Source organism: Dromiciops gliroides, chromosome 3 (genome assembly GCF_019393635.1).
Source record: "Dromiciops gliroides isolate mDroGli1 chromosome 3, mDroGli1.pri, whole genome shotgun sequence".
Taxonomy (NCBI): Eukaryota; Metazoa; Chordata; class Mammalia; order Microbiotheria; family Microbiotheriidae; genus Dromiciops; species Dromiciops gliroides.
This window is the reverse complement of record NC_057863.1, coordinates 370,056,050-370,082,073: the sequence shown is the minus strand read 5'-3', so window position 1 is coordinate 370,082,073 and position 26,024 is coordinate 370,056,050. Positions and strand designations below refer to the sequence as shown.

At 35.3% G+C, this 26,024-nt stretch overlaps 1 protein-coding gene across 1 annotated transcript in view; it reads right to left on the bottom strand.

Moving 5' to 3' along the window:
* The window catches only part of LRP1B (LDL receptor related protein 1B), a 2,279,180-nt gene that overhangs the window by 1,352,468 nt on the left and 900,688 nt on the right, over positions 1-26,024 (bottom strand).

Here is a 26,024-nt window from a genome sequence, read left to right as displayed (position 1 = left end):
CCTGTATAACCTCACGGTGTGTTTTGGAACCTTGGCTCTGTATCTTTAAGTTTTAAGTTCAATATGTAAATGCTAAACCTCCATCTTCAACCCACTGCCTTTCCCACTCACAATTACCCCATTCTCATCATGCTAATCTATATATCTTAACTACATACTAATATTTCTTTGTCTTGAAACTATCATCAGATTCTTTCAATTCACATCCCTCATTTACTTTCTATTTATACCCTCATCGAATTAAATGATTTTTCCATTAATGCGGGTTCTCTGCCCTGCCCCTCCCCTGTCCCCAACTTCTAAATAACCTAAAGGACTGATGAAGAATCATCAATACCTAAAATGAAAACTCTGTCAGGGAACTGGACAAGACAATGAATTAGTATAATTAAGGGGGTGGTATTGTTAAAATTAACTGAAATAAACATGATTCAGCGAGTGAGAGGAGCCAGTGATTGTGTCTCAGACATTTGTTTGGAAACAAAGGAAGTGAGAAGCAGTATGTTGCAGAGCTCATATGTACTCTTTAATTCTACCCTTTTCCCTTTCTTTCAAAGGAAATTCCATACTTGCTTCACTATCTTATTCCCTGAGGAACAAGTTATTATATACAGAAGAAAAGAATCACACAGTAGGCTTTTCTTTTCCCTTACTGACGTATATCCTTCTTTCATTAACTATTATGACTTTCAGGGGGCAGCAATGTAGGAGTACACTGGATAGAGTACTTGCCCTTTAGTTGGGAGCATATTAGTTCAAATCTGATCTCAGACATTTACAAACTGTGGGACCCTGTGCAAGTCACTTAAGCCCAATTGCCTTAAATATCTGGGGCCATCTCCAGTCATACTGATATATATCTTGCCACTGGATCCAGATGCCTCTGGAAGAGAGAGTGAGGTTTGTGACTTTGCACAGCCCTCCCTCACTTAAATCTAATCCACTGCAGTTATAACATCACCTTGATGCCATGATCCTCTTTGAGAACGAAGGACAAACAACAACAACAACAGTAACTTTCTGGCTCTCTATCTCTATTTCTCACAAAGAACATGGAACAAGGAGATATGCAACCTCAGCTCCAGTCCTGGTTTTACTACTAAGTTGATGTATGATTTGAAACAGATCATTTTACTTCCATGGGTTTCACCCTCCTTATTTTAAACACAACCTTGTTGGACTAGAAAATCTCAAAGGTCTCTCCTAGGTCTAAGTTTCTTTCATTTGTTCACTCCACAAACTCACTATCCTGAAATCGTTGACATTGGGGGAAAAAAAACACAACAAAGGAAAATGGTGGCCAATCTTCTTCTTCTTCTTCTTTTTTGGCCAATATTCTTAGTAAATTTAATCTTCTATCTTCTTCACGACCTCTTTTTGTTTTTTGTTTTTTTATGACCTTTTTTTTTTTTCTTCAGAAAATGATGATCCTTGCTGTTTTGCGTATTTTTAATGCTTTCTCCTTTCATGCAAACTGAACTTTCCCTCACAACATTTTTAGGTAACCACAACTCTCCTCCCCTGGAAATCTTCCCTTGACTATAATATCAAAAGGAAGTTATCATCCTAACTCTTCCCTGAGGCCTTTATTTCTGTACTGCTGGAGAGAGTACTCTATATTCCCATTCACTTCTCACACTCTTATAATCATGCTCTTTCCTTAGTATTCTTTTAAACAATTCTTTAAAAGATCATTAATGATTTGACTATTAGCTCAAATTACTATATTTTACCCTCAACATTATTGACTCTTCCAGGACACTGACTATTTTTGATCAGTACTGTCAAACACACAGACATGCTGCAGTACAGGCCCCTAACACTCTTGAGTGAGGTTGTGGCATATTTAAATGTAATTGGGGAATACTTAACAATATAAATAAAAATACAATAGAATGCAGATAATATGAATATGTGATTTTCTAAGTTAATATACAGTCACGACATTCCTCATATATAGTTCAGTGGCCCTCGTTTCTATTTGAGTTTGACACCACTGATCTAGAGTCTAGACCATACCCTCCTTCTGGATAACCATGACTTTGTTGGCTCTTGTAATCCTGTCCTCTAGTGTTTCCTACTTTTCTGACTTCTTTGACTATTTTGTGGATTCCTTAAATTTCTTCAATGTTGTAGGCATGGGTGCCCTTGAAGATTCTATCCTTTGCCTTCTCTTCTTTACTCACATTTCTTTGGTGAGCTTCCCTGTTAATAATGGTATTAGAGAAATAGTAGTGTGGCCAGGGTAAGCAGCTGCCTTCATTAGCCCTAAGGTGAGGAAAAACATGAGAACTGACTTAACTAAGTCACAGTCACTGAGAGAGTGTAGAAGAGAACTATATGTTAGGAATCTTCCCCAATACTCTCTTGTTACCTCAGAGGCTTTTCCTCCACTGAGGGTTGTGGGGGTGGGGGAGTGGGGAAGGGGAGGATGCTATCATACTTGCTCTATCCTTTCAGCAGCTCACCAGTAGTTCTCCCTGTAGGAAGAAGAAGCTGACAAAAGATTAAACTTTACTGGGTAGGGAGCAGCTAGGTGGCGTAGTAGATAGAGCATGGGCCCTGGATTCAAGAGTACCTGAATTCAAATCCAGCCTCAGACACAGTACTTACTAGATTTGTGACCTTGGGCAAGTCACTTAACCACAAATCCCTCACCAAAACAAACAAAAAACCAAAAAACTTCACTGGGTAACGATGGTGCTTTTAGGTGGTTTAGTTTGCTTATAAAGGAAGTATAAAACCTAGATGAGCCAAGCTGACTTGGAAAGTGAACTGCTGTAATGTCTTGGATTCCTGAGGAGAGATTGCTTATGTGCAGGTGTCTTGCATATTTATTTCTCTTACCTGGTACACTAACCTAGAGTTAAATAGCCAGAGAGGATCTTATATGTCTGTGAAGCTCTTTCAAGGACCCTGGTGTCTTATCAGAATGCTTGGTATCATGCCCTTGTGAAAAGCAGACAGGATTTTGGTTTAATTTAACCTAAATTTAGCTTAGATTACTTTAGTCTATTTTCTGGTAGAGCTCAAATCAGTGAGACATGTGTCTTCTGGTTATAGCCCCATTCATTTTCCTGAAACTGCATCATCATTCTGAGAACATATCTGAGAAATCTAGATGTAACAGCAACCTTTTCTTAAACCTCATTGGTCATGTCTACATAGGTAACTTCCGAGTCTACATCTTCATCAATAATCTCTCCCCAAAGCTTCACTCTTATACTTTAAATTTCCTGCTGGGTATTTCTATTCCAATGTTTTGTTAGTATATCAACTGCAACATACACAAAGTTAAAGTCTCTTTCCCCCCAAAAACCTAACCATCATAGTCATGTTTTTGTTTCTTTTAACAGTACCACCTCCTGTTATGCAGACTTTTAACATCTAGTCACCCTGGAATTTCTCTCATCTCTACATGCAGGTAGTTACCAAGTATTGTCTATTCTGTATCCTAAATATCTCATTACTCAATCTTTTCTCTCCACTCTCACTGCAACTTCCCTAATTTAAGATCTTCTTTTCCTCCCAATTAGATTATACTCCCTACTTGTATTTCTATCTTTGACACATCCCCTATGTAATCCAACCTTCATACTGTTGCTCAAGTAATCTCTAATTTACCAATCTCATCAGCTATACCTCTATTAAACATTATCTACTAAATTAAGGTCATTCAAAGTACTCTAGGTTTTAGCCTAACTTTCCCTCCTTAATATCATACTACTTTTTTTTGGGGGGGGGGCGGGCGGGTTATGAGGGTTAAGTGACTTGCCCAGGGTCACACAGTGATTAAGTGTCAAGTGTCTGAGGCTGGATTTGAACTCAGTCCTCCCGAATCTAGGGCTGGTGCTTTATCCACTGTGCCACCTAGCTGCCCCCATCATATTACTTCTTTACATTCTCTACACTCCATTCTAACATGACCACTTTCCATTGCCCATTCTCAGGAAATCTTTTCTATCTTTGCCTGTTTGCTTACAACCTCTCTTGTGACTGTAAGAGACATGCTAATTCCCTCTTCTTACCTTGTTAAAATCTTTCCATGCCTACATGGTCCAATTCAGGTGTCACCTCCTAAATGAAGCTCTCTCTGTGTGTTTATATATGTATTATATGTATATGTGTTTATATATACACACTATATATACTTGTCTCATATATGTATATGTATTGATACATATATATATGTGTGTATGTATAGACACACACACCACAGATGCATAATGTCTTCATGGAAGAGGTGACAATGATCTCTTATTTAATTTCTTCATAGCATTTGTTTGCAAGTCTCCTTTGTACTTATTTTACATATCCTTGTTCCATAGCTACTTATTTAATATACTAGTATATTAAATATATTAATATCTAGTTAGTATATGATATACTAGTGTCCATTAAATTATAAAGTGCTCTGGAACCGCACCTGTGTCATTTTTTTTTTATCCATAATGCTTCCTTAATGCTCAATACCACATTTTCCATATAATGGGCACCATTTTGAGAAACATTATCATTACTATAGAATGTTCAATAATAATAAATAGTTTGCGTGTGTATATATATATATATGTATATATATATAGTATTTTAAGGTATGTGAAACACTTTACATGCATAATGTCATTCATTCTCAAAATAACCTCAGCAGTTTAAGTACTATTTTTATACCAGTATTACAGATGAAGAAATTGAAGCTTAGAAAAATTAAATGGCTTGCCCAGGTTCACAAAGCTAGTAAACTACTGTTACTATGTCCAAGGCCAGAGCTCTACCCATGAAACCATACGACCTTTACCAAGAGACCTGTGGGATATGGAGCAACATCTCTTATTGTTTCCAAAAAATATCTCAATACACTCTTTGTTCAGTTGGTCCCTGAATAATATTAGTGCAGGAGTATAAATGTCTGACCTTCAAGCAAAACTTTGTAAAGGATCTCTCTCTCTCACTTTAGTGCCTACTTCCAGAAGTCTCCTCATTACTCCCAAAATGGGAGGTTTGGGTAGTTTTGATATCTCCTAAGCATTTATAAGGGTTAGTGCAGCCATAGCTATTATCTGAGGGAGTTTAACTTTTAGGAGATTCAGAGGGAGGATGACAGGTTGAATCGGTAATAATTTTAGTTCTTTTTCTGGATTGCAATAAGCCTTATCGCCTCTTCCTTAAGATTCCCTAAACTCCTTGGGGATACGATATTATATCAATATAAAATACTACTACAAAAATAGCCATATAGATAGATCTCAGTTTATATATCAAAAACACTAGAATTCAACTTAACTGCTGAAATAGATTAAATTCCAGGAAGCTAGTAATCTTTGAAACAGCCTGTAACTTTCTGGTCTATTCTTTTAATTATAAAGCAAGGCAGAAGAAACTATTCAGGTCTTTCTAGAGTTAAGTAGTGAGGAAGAATCCCTTGTTAGATTACCTCTTTTTCTTTATTTGGTAACTTGTTTGAATATAAAACATTACATGGAGGAGTTCTGCCATAGGCTTATTCCCTAGAAAGTTCCAATTCCTGACTACTTTGTAAATAGAAAAGGCAATTGAAATAGGAATGATTTAAAATGTATTGAGAACAATGAAAGTCTTTGGAGAGAAAACAGAGGAAGCTGAAGTGAAATGGGAAAATATTTTTAGATGGGGCTGAGGTTAGTTTACTACAGTTTGTGTGTATATAAACACACATACACATACTTAGCTAAAGAAATTTGGGTCAAAGGCCTGGGCCAAGAGAGGGAGTATATGCCCTCCTTTTCTATGCCTTCCTCTTTTCCTTCTCTTCTCCACAGCAATATAAATATTTTTGGAATAGGAAAACCTTAGAATACAATCCAACCGGGAACTTAATATTTGCAAAGGTAGCATTTCGAGGGAAAAATATTTCTTCAATTTACTGTGTCAAAGGACAGTTTAAACTACCATGTTGCTTTCATGAACTGAATTTAATAGACACTAGAAGTAGTGGATTATTTGGGAAATAGGAATATGGTTATAAAAATAACCAAAGGAGCTTAGCTCTTGGTGATAATGTTATGTACAAGTAATTTCTTGCTGGCTTGCCTTCTGATTTTACTTTCTTTTCATGGCCCTGACTCAGCCTACACAACCTTTTCCTTTTCCTCCTCCTTCAGGTCTTTTTGTTTTCTTGCAATCACACTTTCCCCACCTCTTTTCCTTTTTTACACCTATTCCCAACTTCATCTCTGTTTGTGCTTTCATATATCAATTATAATGTGATTTTATGTCTGTGCTCTTATACCATTTTCCTTGATTGCAAATTTTCCCTCAATTTTTATTTTCATTTGACTCTTTAGGCTGTCTAAATATTTTTCTAAAAAAATCAACAATAACTCTTTCTGTTTTCATCTCACTTTAGTTGAAAACAAAACTCACCAGATAGATCAAGTGTAACATATCATTAGTATTCAATAGATAATCAAATCTTACGAAGAGAGCTTAAAAGGTTTTATAGAAGTCATTTAATATAACCCTCTTCCTCTCTGGAATTTCCTTCCTAACTTCCCTAACTCCTGCCGTCCTCTTAGTAAAATAATTCATGTGATAACAAAAGAAACATAATTTAAAATAAGGTTGATTATAATATTTCCTTCAGATTAATGACAAAAATAACAAAATATTTATTAAACTTTGGATATGTATACTTCTATACATACATGTATATATAATGCCTGTGTGTATAGACATAAACACATATAAATGCATGTGTGTGTATACACACAGGCACATAAGTTATATGGGTTAAACCTGCTTTGCCTCATATTAGCAGAAGTGTGATTTAACAGAGCTCTTTAAAAGTGATCTTCTGTCAACAAAATAAAAAGACTTCTTTCTGGTAGTAAGTTTTTATTACTCATTACTCAATTGGATTCACTTGTTGCACTTGGAAGGGCTCAATAGTTCACTCTCTGAAGGCACACAGAAGAGAAAAATCTTCCTGAAAGACCTGCTTCCTTTTGTCATCCCTACATACATATACAGAAAGCTTCCCTCTCAGTTTATAGTACTATGTATCCTAGCTTGTCAAGAGCATTGGACTTTAAAATTACTTGTTCCCAAAGGACTTGATGTAACAGACTCTATATCATCCCATCACTGTATCTAGTTTCAGTGGAATTGGGACAAGAGATCAGAATCATGACAAAGAAATAATCTCCAAGTAATTTAACAAAGGCTTTATTCTATTTGAATTTAATGGGGAACTAATGATTTTGACTACAATCATGTCTTTTCTGAGATAGCCTTCTATGATTTCTTTTCCTCTTAGAGGCAACCTCTTTTGATTACGGATGTCATATCTCCTACAATACTAGTTATAAGTTTGTCTTTTCCCATGAAAAATGAAGCTTGAGGGCTTGATTGCCTTGTCATTTAACAGCATTATTACCATGATGAACACTTTCTTCCAAAGCAAGCATATTTTTCTGTCAATCTAAAACAAGGAAGAAATAAACTTTTCTTTGATTCCTGGTTCTCTGAGTTCTTCCTTCCATTATCTCCATTTGAAAGAAGAAAGAAGCTTTGACTGAATTCAGGGTAAATGGGATTTTTTTTTTTAAAGCACAGCTACTGAAACAAACTCAAACTCATGGTCACACAGGAAGGGGGAGAGTAATGAAAGGCATTTCTTAGAAGTTATATTTGGCCAGTTGTTTATGTTGCACAAATTTTCATTGAATCCCCAAGAGTAAAGGGAGGAGAAAAGCAGATGTTTCAAAGCATAGCTTGGGCATAGGAGAAGTATATAGAGGAAATGAAGGAAAAATATGAATCCCAAAAAGAGGAAAAAAAAAACCTTCTCTAGTAAGCAAAATTTCCATGCTGCCTTTTATTAAGTTTGCCACTATTTGATTTTTTTTTCCAATAAGGGAAAAATATCTCACAGTGTTAGAGCTTCATAACACACCATTAATTTACAATTCAGGACAAGGGGATAAAAACATAGTTTATAGCAACCAAAACTGTTTGGTTTGGGGAACTGGCAAGATATAGCATGGTATGTTTTCTTAAACCATACTCTAGATCATTGAGTTTCCTGATGGATTATAGACACAAACTTCGTAAGGGTTCTGCATTCTGAAACTTTAAAGTCTCTCTCTAATTTTTTTTTCCATAAGAAGAATGATCTAGCCTTCCCCACCACATGGTTTTTTATTATTTTATTTTATTTCATTTTACATGGCAATGAGGGTTAAGTGACTTGGTCAGGGTCACACAGCTAGTAAGTGTCAAGTGTCTGAGGCCAGATTTGAACTCAGGTCCTCCTGAATCCAAGGCCAGTGCTTTATCTACTGTGCCACCTAGTTTCCCCCTATATGTTTTTTTTTCTTTTTGGTGAGGCAATTGGGGTTAAGTGACTTGCCCAGGGTCACACAGCTAGTAAGTGTCAGGTGTCTGAGGCCGATTTGAACTCAGGTGCTCCTGAATCCAGGGCTGGTACTCTATCTACTGCGCCACCTATCTGTGCCCCGTATATGTTTTTAAACATGATTTGGTCATTTGTTTTGATGTAGAGGGATCTCTACCTCATAGTCCTTCACCAATTCCTAAAATCTTTCTTTTAGGAGTTTTTGTACTCATAGTATAAAATGATGAAGTTCATAAGTTCTATAAGGATATCTTATTAACCAAGCTACTGATCTAATATTCATAGGCTCATAGAATCATAGGTTTAGAGCTAAAAGAAAGCAGAGAATTTTTTATTCTAGCCACCTAATTTTACTGATGAAGACTATGAGATTCCCACAAATTGCCTCTAGTTCTCTAAATTCCCTTTAATTGGTTCATTTAGTACTAATAGAATCAATGAAGTAACACCAAAGGATCATAGAATTATCCTTAATCATGGAATTGAAAGAGAATTCAAAGGGTATCAAATCTAACCTTGAGACAAACCATGAAACCAAGATTAAAGAATATATTGTTAGCTCCTGTCATTATCACACATATTCCTGCATTATACTGGGAAGATAAGAAAGACTGCCTCTAAGAAGAAATAGGGAAATGTATAAATGAACATTGATGTCTCATCCATCCCTCTTTTCTGAAATGTACTACTTAATTTTACAGACGTTCCATTTAAGATCTGCCAAGAAAGAAGCATGTTTCAGTCTTCATACACTGTAACTGGAAACTGCAGCCATTTATTTTTATTTATTTAAAAATCAGATTCACTGGCCTAGACTTGCATTTATCAGAGTCCTAAGAGAGATGAGCTTTTTAATATTACCACAACAGATTTCATAATGCAAATCAGTCCAAAAAAATTAAGCAGTCACATTTTCTCTTCTGTTCAAAATGACAAGGCTTTGTATTGTAAGAGAACTGAAGTTGGGTTCCTCCTGACCTCCTTTAAATTATATAACACTGATGTCTATGTGAACAGAACATCTTCTTTATTCTAACCATCTAGGGTCATGGCTAAACCTTGGGGTAGAACAAAAGTGACATAATTCATATTTTAAAAACTAAATAAATATAATTATTTTTAGGGCTATACATACTTCTTTTCATTTTTTTTCATGAAAATGTGCCAAGAAATGTTTTCCTGCTATCATCAACATTGCCAAATCAGCCACAGAATTCAGGCTGTGAAGAAGTAGCTTTGTTTCCTAGTCTGGTAGAAAATTACCCTCCGGACAGTTTCAAGTACCATACCGTCTCTAATAGTAAATTATTTCAGGTCAAGTACAGGAGTCTCTGAATAAGCTGAAACCCAAGCCTGAACCTTGGGTTTCTGAAGCATCTCTGTATAATGTAATAGATATACTGAAGTTGAGCTGAAATGCACCTATTGAGGTAAAAAAATGCCTGCACAGCTTTAACATAATCAGACAGGGATTTCTAGCATAGCAGCTTAGTAAGCAAAAGTTAATGCTCACACATTAATTTGAACTTGAGCAAAGGAGCATATTTTTTATCAATCTTAACCAATATTGACTTTGGACATTAACAAATTGTGGTATACGTATTCAGGCTGGTAAAAATAGTTGGTAAATATAGTCTTCTTGATTCATAACTTGCCACTCTGTGTCAAATTGCAACGTGTAGTGATTTTCTAGTTTCAATTTTATATAGCAACTTCTATTAAGAAGTCAAATTTGCCCTGCCAAGTTAAATAAGAATGGACAAAAAATAGGCAAAAAGGTCTGACTGAAACTCCCATTGGAAAACTATAGAAGATTTATTTAGCCCTGGATATTTATTTTGACTTAACATAAAAATCCAAACTTCTGTGATAAGTTGTTTTTTTAAGTTGGATATAGGATTATCACATGATTCTGAAACATCCTATATTGTTACACTATCTAAAGAACTGGTTCAATTATTAAGATAATTCTAGCCTGAAAGTTATCTTTTGACTAAGCTTCTCGAGTGAGGGACTTAACCTTTTTCCTTTACTTAAACTTTGTTTCTAATTATTGTTATTAAATTAAATCAAAAATGGAGTTTTATTTTAGGCCAGGGTGGACAAACTATGGCCAGAGGGCCAAATATGGCTGCCTGTTTTGTATAGTCTATGGCCCACTTCTAGGAACTATTGGCTGGGTTTAGCTCTATAATTTAGGGTGACAAACCAAGATAATTTACGCATCATAGTGCTGCAAGGCATGATAATACATAATCATTTTTAGAGAGATGTCAAAGTACAATATGCTTTCTTTGGGGGAAGGTCATTACTAACAAGAGAAGTCAGCAAAGGCTTCATATAAGAGGTGATGTGACATTTGACAATGCTGAAAGAAGCATAGTCTGGAAGGAGTTCATCTGGGTCTTCCTTCTTAGTGCCATTATACTTTTGCCTCCTCAAGCTAAGGTGGGGTGGAAGAGGAAAGAAGTGATGGTACTTGTAAATTCGACCACATTTTAATTTAATTTCCTTTTTTGTTGTTTTTCTTTTCATTAAGTAAATAGAGGCAGCATTGGTATATAGGGAGAGGGGAAATCATTGTTCTTAAAGTCAGATAAGCTGTTTGTTCTCTTTTTTTTTTTAGATCTATGTCTTTGAGGACACTGAATCTCTATAAGACTCAGTTTCACCAGCTATAAAACAGGAAAAAATTACACTTAACAAGATGGTTGACAAGCCTAAGCTACTTCATTGGATCTATGCTCTGTTCAACATGAATCAGGGAATCTAAGCTTTGGAAGAGCACCCAGAAAAGCAATCCCCACCATTACATGGTGGGTGTAATTCACAAATCATACATGACTTCCCATCTTGTGAATTCTTGTTTATAACTTTCCATAAATCCTAAAAACTAGATCTAGTCATTGTGCTAGAGACACACACATATATGCAATATATGAAGAGAGGTAGGGAGGGGAGTTCAGGCATAGGCCTGAGAAATGTCAAATAGACAGGAAAACACAGGATGTATTCTGAGGAGAGAAATGTAGTTTACCTAAAACATAGGGTCTATTATAGAAAGAAACTTAACATGAGTCTACCTTATCTCAGATTTCTGAGGCCAAAGACAGATGATAGATTTTAGGAAGCTTTTTTTCTCCCACTTCTCTGAAATAGTAAAACAAAAACAAAAACAAAAAGACCAAAAAAAAACCCACTTGGGTTCAAGAACAGTAGCTGGCCATTTGTGAACCAGCATACCTATATGTTCTCTATATTATATGGGTATAAACTACCTTTGGAAAATGACATGCACAGCAGCTTATTTGGATCCATAGAAGCAAATTTCTGGAAGTTAATTTCTGTTACTCCATGCCTAGGCTTATAGCTGAATGTACATTAAAAAAAATCTTCAAATATTAGTCTAAAAGACAAACATTTTAAAAAGTATTTTTCATACATTTTGAATCTGTCCCTTTTATTACCCCTCATTGATTAACTACCCTTAAAAAAACCAGAACAGAACCACCATCATAAATATGCATAGTCTAGAAAAGCAAATAAACACTAGGCAAAACTGTAAATGTAAGTCTTTCTGCATTTTAAGGAAATAATCTCAAGTATGGAGTCAAGATGGTTGAATAAAGGGAATAATTTTAATTTTGTTCTTTCTTCATACTCCCTCAACAAAAATCTAGAGACCACCAGACTTCATTCTGATAGGAAAAATCAAGAAGTAACAATGATTGATTTTTTACAGCCCAGGGTGGCTTAGTGAGAAGGAGAGAGAGAGGTCTGCACAGTTTGGATGGGGGAGGAGGGTTAGTCAGGAGACCATGGCTAAAGTGGTAGAAGTGACAATAGGGAGCATTTTATTGCTCAAGAACTGAGTGACCTGAGCTAGAACACCAGGAAGAGATCCCAGAGTATTCCTGACTAAGTGCTGGATGTAGAATGAGTGCTATTAGAGGTATTATTTCTCACCCTCTAGTGTCAGGTCATGGATCTCAGGTGGAGAGTAAATGTAGGTCCTGGCTATAACTGAACACAGAAAAACTTTCAGGAATAACAGAGTAGCTAAGTAAACTGATCCCCATAACAGAACACATTGTCCCAGACCAAAGGAGAACCCAGACCTATAGAGACTCTAATTGGGAAAAATAGTTGCCAAGTAAAGTAGGTCTACTAAATGTGTCAACCAGAAATAAACTGATAAATCCAAACCTGGATCAAGAATTTGCAGATGTCAGACTAGGAAGGGAAAGAACAGACTTTCCCCAGGATCAAACTAATTTAGGAGGATTAAAACATTGCTGGCTCCCAGAAAGAGATGTGAAAGGAGAAAAAGGATGCAAAAACACAGAAGCTCAAGCAAATCACCCCATCCCCCCCAAAAGTGTACACATTCTGAAAATAAAATAAACACTAAAGGTATGTTCAGCTAGAAAAATGAGCAAACAAAATGAACATGATCAAAAAGAGCATTTATCGTGACAGGGAAACTCAAGATACAAATAAGATGGAAGAGAATGACTCAAAAAGATCTACAAACAAAAGGTCAAAGAAAAATGAATGTGGGAAAAATGTCCCAATAGAATTCCAAGAAGAGCTAAAGTAAGAGTTAAAGAAGTAGCAAAAATGATTTTCAAAAAATAAAATCAATAGAAGAAAGAATGGGGAAAGAAGCAAGAGGTAGGAAAGAAAAGTATGAGAAGAGAATAATAGCTTGGAAAAAGAGGAATAAAACCTTACTAAAGAAAATAACCCCTTAAAATGAGTATAGGTGAAACAGAAGCAATGGCTCTATGAGACAAGAAGAAATAACAAAAAATAAAGTCAAAAGGCAAAAAAAAGAGAGAACATGACCTATTTCATAGGATAAACTGAGCTATAAAATTAATGAAGGCGAGATAATTTAAGAATCACCAGAAAACTGAAATTTATGAATGAAAAAAGAACCTAGATATCATATTTCAAGAAATCTTAAAGGAAATGCCTTCTTTGCCTCTGCTCCAGATTTCTTTTTTTTTTTTTTTTGGAATTATTGAGTTCTATATTTATTATAAGTAAAAGGAATGTCACACAGGGTATCAGAAGGCCTGAGTTGGAGTCCTAGGTTTGACTTTTGTCAACAATTGCTCCAGATTTCTTAGAACAAAAGGGAAAGTAGAAATTAAAAGAATCCATCAGTCTTCTATTGAAAGATATCACAAAATGAAAGCTCCCAGATATCTTATATTCAGAAACTAGAGTGCCCTGGTCAAGAGGAAAAACAACAACAACAACATTATAAACCATACAAAAAGAAAAAAAAAACCTTAAGAACCAAGAAGCCTCAGTCACTCTCATGTAAGATTTAGTAATCACAATTATCAAAGAGCAGAGAACTTGAAATATAATGTTCGAGAAGACAAAAAAAATATGTTTACAGCCAAAAATTACCTACCCAACAAAACTGACTATACTTCTATAGAAGAAAAAAATGGATATCTAATGTAATAGAGGATTTTTCAAGAATTTCTTTTGAAAAGAACAGAGCTGAATATAAAATTTGACAGGAGTCAAGAAAAGCATAAAAAAGGCAAACAAAAGAGAGAAGTCATAAAGCACCAAACAAGATACATTCTTCTTTTTTTTGGTGAGGCCATTGGGGTTGTGACTTGCCCAGGGTCACAGAGCTACTAAGTGTTAAGTGTCTGAGGCTGGATTTGAACTCAGGTCCTCCTGAATCCAGGGCCAGTGCTCTATCCACTGCACCACCTAGCTGCCCTGACAAGATACATTCTTATATTGGGAGATGATACATATAATCCCTCAGGATTTTATCATTGACAGGGATCAAGAAAGGAATCTAAATAGACAGTTGACCTAAATATGGTTCTATTGTGTTGGGATGAGCTCTGAATAAAAACAGAATGTATGGGGAAAAGAAAAGCACTTGGGGAAAGGAGAGAAAAAATGGGGGAAATTATCTTAGGTAAATTGAGTGGGTAAAAAGGAGCTCATACAACAAAGAATGGACAATATTTGAACTTACTCTTCTCTGAATTGGTTAAAGGAGGAGGAAAACGTGTACAACCACTTGGGTAAAGGAAAAAATCAACAACATCTTAAACAATAGATAATTAGGGAGAGAAGTGGTTAAAGGAAATGAAAGGAATAAGAGGAAGGATAGACTAAAGAAGGCATTAGTCAGAAATAAAATGGGAGGAAAAAAGAATTATAAGAAAACAGGATGGAGGAAATCATACAAGTCATAACTATGAATGCTAATGATTTAACTTATCTATAAAATGAAATAGGACAGCATGCTCTATTAGAAACCACAACTCAACAATAGGTATTTACAAGAAACACAGTTAAAATAGAAAGATACATACAGAGTTAAAGATACAAGGCTCTACCAGAATGTATTATGCTTCAATTTAAGTCGGAAAATAAGACAAGGGTTGCTGTCATAATTTCAGACAAAGCAAAATAAAAAATATACCTAATTAAAAGAGATAATCAAAGAAATTGCATTTTGTTGACAGTACCATAAACAATGAATTAACATCAATATTGAAGAAAATGTGCCAAAAGGCATAGCATCTAAATTCTTAAATAAAAATCTGAATGAGTTATAGGAAGTAATAGAGACTAAAACTACAATAGTAGTGGATGCAAATTTACCCTTCTTGGACATAGATAATTTGAAACAAAAAATATTTTAAAAGATGTTAAGGACCTGGGTAGAATTTTGGAAAAATTAGATATACTAGACCTCTAGAGAATATTGAATTAGAGTAGAAAGAAGTACATATAGCTCCCAGTTGTGCATAACACTTTCACAAAAATTGACAATGTGTCAGGGCATAAAAATTTCCCAAAGAAGTGCAAAAACCCCCAAAGATATTAAATTTACTGACCTTAATGTAATAAAATTTACATTCAACAAAAGACCTTTGAGATAAAGATTTAAAATTAATTGAAAACTAAATAGCAATCCTAAAGAATGGGGGTATCAAAGAACAAATTATAGAAACAAAGAACAATGTCATCAAAGATGACAAGAATGAGACAACATACCAAAATTTTTGAGATACAGACAAAGCAGTGATTAGAGGAGAATTTCTATCTTTAAACTCTTCCAGCAATAAAAGACAAAAGGAGCAGATCAAGAAATTGGGCATCAACTTCAAAACAAAACAAAACAAAACAAAACAAAAACCTTTATAAGACCAACATAAAAAAACACCTGAATTAAGCAGTGTATAACCTTTGATCCAGCAATACCCCTACTTGGTTTATATCCCAAAGACGTCCCCCAAAAGAGAAACAGACCTATTTGTACAAAAATATTTATAGCAGCTCTTTTTGTGGTGGCTAAAAATGGGAAACCAAAGGAATGCCCATCAATTGGGGAATGGCTAAACAAACTGTGGTATATGATCTTAATGAAACATTACTGTGCAGTAAGAAATGACAATCAGGGTGACTTCAAAAAAACTTGGAAAGACATATATGAAATGATGTATTGGGAAATGAGCAGAACCAAGAGAACACTGTCCACAGAGACAGCAATATTGTTCGATAAAGAACTGTGAATGACTTTACTGTTCTCAACAGTACAATAATCCAAAATAAACCAAAAAGAATATTGATGAAACATATTATCCACCTCCAAAGAAAGAATTGATATTGACAGTACAGAATGAAGCATGCTTTTTTCACATTCTTTCATTAAGTGACAAATATGGTGATGTTTTGCATGATCATATACGCATAACCAATATCGGATTGTTTGCTGCCTTGGGAAGGGGGAGGGGAGGGAGGGAAGGAGGGATAGAGGCTGGAACAGAAAAATATATAAAAAATTTTAACCTGAAAACCTTTATCCGCTGCGCCACCTAGCTGCCCCTGAATTAATAGGTAATTAATAAAGAAGAGGGGCAGCTAGGTGGTGCAGTGTATAAAGCACCAGCCCTGGATTCAGGAGGACCTGAGTTTAAATGCAGCCTCAGACACTTGACACTTACTAGCTGTGTGACCCTGGGCAAGTTACTTACCTGCAATTGCCTCACCAAAAACAAACAAAAACAAAACAAAACAAAAACAAAAAATTAAATGTCTGGAAAATTATAATGACCAACCTCAGTCCTAAAGAACTGACTGGAGGAGGTAATTCCTCCATCTTCTTTATGGAGGTAGAATTACATGTGGGAGTGAAACAGCATAAATTTCAGATATTTTTTACTTTTTTTATTTTGCCATATTTAAAAATCTATATTATAAGTGATTCCTCTCTAGAGATATTAAAGGAAATGATATAGTTGGAAATGTAGGTAAAAATTGATGTAAAAGCAGAAGGTATGGATAAAATTTTATTTCTGCAAGAACTGAGTGACATGCTTTATCTTTAATTTCCAAGATGTATATTTTGTCCTGGCATGGATTAGAGTTCTAAAGTCTTTCAAAGTTGCTTTTCCCAAAATACTTTTGGGATTGAATGAATTTTTCTAGTTCTACTCACTTCTCTCAACATCAGTTTATGGAAGTCTTCATAAATTCTTCTGAATTGTCCATTTCATTATTGCTCATGGCATGATGATATTCTATTTCATGCAAAAATCATACTTTATTCAGTCATTCTAAAATATGAGGACAGCCCCTTAGTTTTAAACACTGAGATTATTTAAAAAACTATTAAAATAATTGCTATAAATATATTTGTACATATATAACCTTTTTCTCTTTCTTTAATTTTATTGGGTATAGGCTTAATGGTGGTATAGGTGGGTCAAAGGACTTATGCAAAATTATTTTGGGGGGCATAGTTTCAAATTGTTTTCAGGAGTGGCTGGACCAATTTATAGCTCTACTAACAGTGCACAGGTGTTCTTGTTTTCCTGTAGCTTTTCTATCATAATAAAGCATTTTATTGACTTGTATTCCAAAGTATAATTAAATCAGTTTTCTTGCCACAAAATTACTATCCATTAATTTCTCAAACCCTTCCTCCAAAAATTTAATAAAACTACTTTTAAAAAATTCAGTAAGAACTGAGTGAACTACGAACACTGCTTCTCACCTCCTCCCACAGCCACAAAATTTCCCAACAAAAATATCTCACTTGGCTGGTGCTTCTTTTAAAAACAAGCTACCCTACAACAGCAGGATATTGAGTCAGACTATAAATACAAGTAAATAAGACTTACTTCTTCCACTTTTTTTTTTGGTAGTAGCAAACCCATTATAGAAAACAATCTATTGCTGATCTCAAGGCTATTAGCAACAGTTGTTGCCTTGTCCCTCCCACGGCTATGTTGTCCCATCTTTGTTATTGTGGCAACAATATGTACCATTTAGTAAATTATTATATCAAGCTCATTAATGGTATCCTAGTATACCCCAAAGACTGTGTGACTCATTCCCAGGCAGTAACTTTTACATGGAAACCAACTGGCTAAGGGATACTACAAATACAAACCATGTTTTCCTTCCCCAATTCACCATTAATTACTACTTTCCTATAATGCAAGGGATGGAAAAAAAGTGGGTGCATGTTCAGTAAGGTATGGCTACTCTTGGAGGTGACAACAAGCCTTAGTCTTGAAAAATCTACATCTCACTGACCTCGTCAACAGATGTATTATGCATTTGGCAGGAGTAAGCAAAGAAGAAAATAAAGAAAAAAAAAGTGTTTCAGCTAGATTAATAATGAACACAGGACTTTTATAAGGATATAGATGGAATAAGGATTAAGAAGAATGAGAGGGAGAGAAGAACATGTGATTGCACAGATGTTTGCCAATGACACAACAGATGTTTAGGATTAATACTTAAAATTAGCCATTTTCGAGAACAAAGGAAAACGGAAAAGAGCACCTAATACCAATGAAGTTATATTCTATAGACTTGACATTAGTGTCCATAATTGTTTCTATTTTAACTGTGAGCCTCTCTTAGATTAAATGCCACCAGTCCATGAGATGAACAACTAAGGATTTGTACTATAGAGAATCACACATTTGATTTGCCTAGCTTCTGCATGTTGATTGGTTGTTAAAAATGCTTTATGAGAGATGGTGTTGCCAGGTAACTGGCTCCCCAGCAGATCCATTCTTAGCAGTGCTAGTCACCACTCCCACATCTGTTGATGTAAGTAATGTCCTACTTGTTGGGAATTCAATTATAGGCAACACCAAAATACCATTTTTTACACCTCACTACCCACCATGACAACATGAAAAATTTTCTACTAAACAGTCAAACTGTTTTTCCAGAATGACAGCTTGCCTTTATACTTTGTAGAGGAAGACTGTGAAATGGGATGAGCAATAGGTAGTGTCTACTTTAATACAGAAAGATCTCTATCCACCATACCACATTGTATCATATAGCAGATAATATATTTTTTAAAAAGTAAATGTAGCTTGGTAGAACAGTGATATGTTGGAGCTAGTTCAAACCAGCTTGTGAGAGCTGATTGTTAAATTGTCAGGGTTTCCACTTACTTCTCAGAAACTTATGTAAAAATATTTTGACTGATTTAGGCTAATTTGGGGGGGGGGGCTAATGGTGACTGGAGGACTAATCTGTGGACTTTTGACTGACTGGCTATCTGACTGCTATTAATTTAATATGGGTCGTTTAAAAGTTCCACCACACTGCTCCCAAATTGATAAGCAAAAGATTAAGAAGCTTCTTAACTAAATAATCAAAACAGAGTTTATTTATGAGATACTATTTAAAATTAAGAATACAGAGAAATAAAATGTACAACCTGACTTCTTTGAAGAGTCTCCACCTACTGGGCCTGGAACTTTTTTAATACAATAAGGGCTGTAGCCACCTCTTGCCTTAGGGTATGTTCCACTTTCACTACTTAGGTACTTTATTTTAACTCGGAGCCCCTTTCACTTTGTCTATACCCCTGCTTCTAACTTTCCTCTCCTTACTGTTCTCTTAATCTTCACTTTTTCCAACCTGTACCATGTGCTCACTGCTTCTGTGCTCTCTGCTGCCTCCTGTTCTGTCTGTCTGCTCCATCAGTCTGCCCTCTGCCCTCCTTTTTCTGTTCCCCTTTCTTTGTGTCTCCCAGCCTCCGGCCTCTAATTCCCAGGTCTACATAGATATCTTTATTTTTCTCCACTCAAATCTCGGGGCTTTTCGTGCCCCCACAGACCCCAAGCTAATCTGCCAGCTAGGGCTGCAGCTGGGGCTGGGGGGACTCTTGAGCATCACATGCCTCAGCACAGGCTACACCAGAGCCTGGCCTGGACAAGCCCAGGATTTCTGGGATAGATCTGCTGAGGTTGGAGGGAGCTGGTGGCTTTTTACCCCCAGCTGTGTGACCTGGCATCTCATACAGTCCACGGGGCTTTTTGGCTCAGCTGAAGTGGAGGGGGAGGGGCACCAGCACCTCCCACACAGAAGAGACCCTGAGGGCCTAAGGCTTTCTAATCTCAGCCCAAAGGTAGGGTCCCCAAATCAAAATAAATTTCCACACTGACAAACACTATAAATCAGGACTTAATTTGTTGTTGATTGTTCAGACTTAATAAAGTGGTAAAGAAAACGTTAATAATGTAGGATAGGCTTAAAAGCAACTTGAGGGTACTTTTTCTGGAGAGCCAGTTGTTAAATATTTATTAGCACACCTCTGAGATTTGAACTTAGAGTCAGGAAGGCCTGTGTTTGAATCTTGCTTAAATCACTTACTAACTATAATTCTCGGCAAGTCATTTAACCTTGCTAACCTCAACATCTCAATTTCTAAAATGAAAATAAATTATAGCATCTACTTCAAAGGACTGCAATGAAGTAAAATGAGATAACATCTGTAAGGTGTTTTGTAAACTTTTAAGTTCTATATAAATATACATTATTATTATTACAATAAATCAATTTATTACATAAAGCTGAAAGACACTGGGCATTTAATGTCATATAACCTCATTTTAAATGAGTCATCATAATCCATTTGGAATAATAGCTTAATTAGTCAATAATTATGTTTGGATTTCTCTTTCTCTTTACCATTTAAGTTAAATAAATCCCTTGACTCCTTTGGCACTTAGCTCAGTCCTGGTCCATAGTAGACAATTAATAAATGCTAGTCAATTAAATAAATGACTGCAGTATTTCAAGAAAAGGAGTGGGCAAAGAAAATTCTTTCACTAAAGAGGTACAATTCTTCTTAAATCCCCTTACACTTCTGGAAGATGTTGGTGATAGGAAAAGCAGTTACCTTTGGGGGCTTATATAGCAGAAAACATGGGATCAGTTGGCCATATTTTCTAGAACAGCTATTCCTAACTTTGTCAGAATTTTTGCTTGATAATAAAGCCAAGTTCTTCACATGGAACAACTCAACTGTCCTTCCAGTTTTGCTACTAACTAGCTATGTGACTTTGGGCTAAGTCACTTAACTTCCCTGAGCCTCAGTTTCCTCATTTACAAAATAAAGGCATTGGACCAGCTGAGTTCTAAGTCCCCTTTAAGCTTTAAAATACTAGCATTTTCTCCTGATTCATGGCATCTGTAGCCTTTCTTATTCTCACCACTTTCCCAAGACATATTGTGGCAGATAGGTTTTCAGGTCACAATTATAAGATTGAGGAGATCATGGATTCATTTCAAGACATTATATCCTTATGGTATACTTTGCCATTCCAAAAGACTGGTGCTATCATTAAGACTAAAATATCATGTAACTAGTTCCAACTGCAGAGAGTACGAGCTAGGACAAAATGAAACCTTCATGCAGGTTGAAAATCTCTGAAGTCTTTCTGCCTATTTCTTTTCCTTTAAGATCCACCACTTCATTTATGTAGTTCCATAATGCCTTTACTCTAGGCTCTCAAAAGGAAAAAAAAAATAACAAAAGAAACAGGAACTTCAACACAAAGCTCCCAGCACTTTTCACAAAGAACTGAAAAGGAGGTAGAAAATAGATCTTTTTTGTGGTTTTAATGATGCAATGATATACTTTCAGGAGGAATGGACAGGCTATTTAAAAAGAAAATACAAAACTCACCAACCTTATCCCTAAACTTGGACCCAAGCTCTTGAGATGTCAGATGATTTATTTTTTTCCACCCTGTTTCATTTTCATGCCCTCTGAACTCCTATATTCTGATCCAAAACATAATGGCCCTTCTCAAAGATTTCCAGTCTCCTGGGAAGCAAGAAATTCTGAAAACTTTGTCAGAAAGCCTCTTCACACAAAATTCACAGACCATTTATGTAGACTCAAGGGGTTTCTTCCAGTCTCTATAAGTATCTAGGCTTTTAGATGTCAACCCCATTTTGGGAAAACCTCTGAACTTTTTGGAGGTTCACCCATCACTAATTTTCAGGTCCACTGGAGCATTACATGACTTGCTTTCAACCTTTTCTACAAATTCAGAACCTTTTCTACAAATTCACAACCCCACTGAAAGGGGAGAAATAGCTTCTAATTTGGTCCAAGAAACAGTGGAATAGTCTTTGAGAAGAATAGAAATCTGGGGAATGAATATACCTTGCCTCTATCCATTATTTTTTTTTCCTTAAAGAAAATGGAGACTGAATGCAGAAATATGATTTTAAAAATACACCACAAACACTAGGTTTCTTTCCCCTTACCCATAACCAGCTGTGATTTCATTCTCAGAACCTGAGGCACCAAGTAGGCAATCAGTAGGCAATTCTGGCTCTGCTCTCCCATTTCCTAGAATTATTTCCTTTTTTTCCTCCTTCAAGTGGTTGTCCCAAAAGATTAAAAACCAGGTCACATCGCCTTCTAACCCACAGGAAAAGCTAGCAAATTGCTCATGATCTCCTATAGTTTTGGAAGTCCCCTCCTGAGGAATGTTAGCCCCTATACCCTCTTTCTTAACTTACAGGTCTTAATAATATGGGAAGATGATTTCAATAACCCAGAGTGTGAGTGCTTATTTACCTATTCAAATAGAAATTCTCAAAACCTTATTGAGATTCAGGGGCAAAAGCAAATAGTTAAATAGCACAGTATGTTCCCCTCAATTTAAATATTTCATATGCACAGCTCAAAAAGATAATCTATTCAGGATTGTGGGTTTCCTTCCTCCCCAAAGAGTAGTTTATTGTGAACAGAGAGACCCCCATCCAACATAGAAAATAGGAAATTGACTTTTATGAAACTCATCCTGCATAAAGAATATCTGTAATAGAATTGTGCCATGGAGAACGGGAAATAAAAGGAAATAAACACCAATCATGCCATTAAGCTCAGAAAAGATTATCAATAGAATATTAACTGCTGTTTCCTTTTGCAAATGAAGTTGGAGAGACAATGTCATTGTTATTGTTCCTGTACTAATCTTGCAAGCTGAAGAGACAGGGTTTCAGGCAATAGAAAACAGCAAGGAGGCTCAGTAAGTAATAACTTTGTTTAGGACCATAGGCTCATAGATCTGGATCAGGAAACTTAAATTGCAATCTAGTGAAGTAAAGAATAAAAGAGAAAGAAATAGCTTATTCAACTTCATTCTAAGTTACTAGATTACTAGAACTTACTATTTTTTTTCAAATGCAAGCCCATTTTTACTAGAACTGTACTTAAGGACATAAAATTTTAAAATCATAGAATACCTTCTTAGACTGAGAATACAGAAGATAATTTAACTTTTTTCCCATCTTTGTTTGACTATGCTAATATGTGGATTATTGGCATGATAGAAGTGTCCCCAAATGGCGTAAAGAATGTGGACAAAAACAGGTGATAGGCCTGTGGTAGAAAAGCTATGAAATTAGATAAGAGAGACGAAAAAAGGGGAACAGATAAAAAAATTGCTCAGAGGTAGAGAGAAAAATGTGTGTTTGGGAAAAGAAATGAATAATGACTGAAATGACCCATATATATGGGGAAATTGGTAGTGGATTTATACTTCGCTAGGGTTTCTGCACGAAAGAGGGGGATATCCTGTATTGCGACTCCATTGACTCAGCGTTTTTTTCTTTTAAATACATTTTTTATTCATTAAATTAAACATTTCCCAAATATATGTAAAAATAATAATTTGATATATTTTACATGTGGAATCAGGGAAAATATTTCTATATTAGCCATGATGCAAAAGATAACATAGACAAAAAAATAAAAGAAGAAAAATAAAGAAAAGTATGTTTTAATATGAATTCAGAATTCAAGTCTCTCTTTGGAGGTAGATAGCATTTTTCATCATGGATCCTTTGGAATTGTCTTGAATTAGAGCAGCTAAGTCTTTTGCAGTTTATCACCCTTGCAATATTGCTGTTATTATGTGTGCAATGTTCTTTTGATTTTGCTCACTTCACTTTGCACGAGTTCATATAAGTCTTCTGAGTTTTTTTTCTGAAATCATCCTCATAATCATTTCTTATAGTACAACAGTATTCCATCAAAATTTTATACCACAACTTGCTCAGTCATTTCCCATTTTATGAGGATTTCCTCAATTTCTAATTCTTTGCCATCATAAGAAAGAAGTGATATAAATATTTATTAGGGGAAATGTCTCTAGTGTTTTTTTCCTTTGTTTTTGCTCTCCCTAGTTTAGGTAACAAAATCATATTTCTCTCATAAGAGAAATATAGTAGGAATACTTCACCGTTTGAAAAAAATAAAGTTTATATAGTATTGTAATTAATTGCTGGGAACAAAGCTCCACTTTTTTTCTTTCTTTTTTTTTTTTTTGAGGGTTAAGCAACTTGCCCAAGGTCACACAGCTAGCAAGTGTCAAGTGTCTGAGGCTGGATGTGAACTCAGGTCTTCCTGAATCCAGGGCCAGTGCTTTATCCATTGTGCCACCTAGATGCCCCTGTGATTAATTGTTCCTTAAGTGATTGGCAGAATTCACTTGTAAATCCATTTGGTCCCAGGCATTTCTTTCTTAATGAGCTAGTTTATAGTTTGCTTTTTTTCTTTTTATAAGATGGGTTTAAATATTCCATTTCTTCTTCTGTTAAGCAAAACATTTTGTATTTATGTATATATTGATCCAAATTACTTAGATTGTCAGTTTTTCCTGTATATAATTGGGCAAAATAACTCCTAATAATTACTTTAATGGTGGTACAGTCACCTTTTTCACTTTTGATACTAATAATTTGGTTTTCTTCCTTTAGATAAAATTAATCAATTGTTTATTTTTAAAATAAAACCAGCTGCTAATTTCTTTTATTAGTTCAATTTTTTTAAAATTTGAATTTTTTAGTCTCTCCTTGGCTTTCTGTTATAGCATTTAATTGGGGTTTCTATTTTTATTCTTTTTCTGCTTTTTTAAAGCTACATATTCAATACATTGATCTGCTGTTTCTGTCTTTTATTACTGTATGCTTTTAGAGATATACATTTTCCCCAAGTACTGATTTGACTGCATCCCAAAACTTTTGGAATGTTGTCTCATTGTTGGCATTCACTTTAGTGAAATAATTGTTTGTTTATATGATTTGTTATTTGATCTACTCATTCTTTATGATTATATTATATAGTTTCCAATTAAATTTTAATCCATGAAACTTTATTGAATATATTCTTTATTTCCTTATGATCTGAAAAGGATGTATTTAATATTTTTGCCTTCCTGCATTTGGTTGTCAGTTCTTATATCTTAATACATGGTCAATTTTTTGTGAAGGTGCCATGTACATCTCAGAAAAAGGTATGATCCTTTCTCTTCCCATTCAATTTTCTCTAGAGGTCTATCATATCTAACTTTTCTAAGATTCTATTCATCTCCTTGACTTCTTTCATATACTTTTGGTTAGAAGTATCTAACTCTGAGAGGGGAAAGTTGAGGTCACCAATTAGCAGTTTTACTATTTGCTCCTGTAATTCATTTAACATTTCCTTCAATAATTTGGATGCTATGATACCATTGCATATCTCTTTATTACTGATATTACTTAATTGTCTATGGTTCCTTTTAGAAAGATATGTTTTCTTTCCTTATCCCTTTTCTTTTTCTTTTTATTTATTTATTTTTTTTAGTGAGGCAATTGGGGTTAAGTGACTTGCCCAGGGTCACACAGCTAGTAAGTGTTAAGTGTCTGAGGCCAGACTTGAACTCAGGTACTCCTGAATCCAGGGCCAGTGCTCTATCCACTGCGCCATCTAGCTGCCTCTCCTTATCCCTTTTAATTGTCTATTTTCGCTTTTGCTTTGTTTGAGGTTGATTGCTACCTTGCCTTTTTACTTAACTGAAGCATAATAATTTCTGCTGCCTCTTTTTAACCTCAGGTGAAGCATAATAGATTCTCATCCAGTTCCTTATTTTAACCCTGTTTTTCTCTTTCAAGTGTGCTTCTTATAAAAAATATATTGTTGGATTCTGGTTTCTAATTATTTCTGCTATCCACTTCCATTTTATGGTTGATTTCATCTCATTCACACACACACACACACACACACACATATATTTATATATATACACTATTCCCTCTTTAAAACAATTTAGATATGAGTGAGGTTTAAGTGTCCCCCCCCCCTCCCCCCCGCCCTGTCCAGTTCCCTCTCCACTATGAAAAGCTTTCCTTGTATGCCTTTTTTATGTGAGATAATTTCTTCCATTTTTCTTCTCTTTCCCATCTCTGAGGGCATCCTTTTTCTTGCCTATCCAATTTTTACACCATCCGAACATAATCAAATAACTCCCACAAC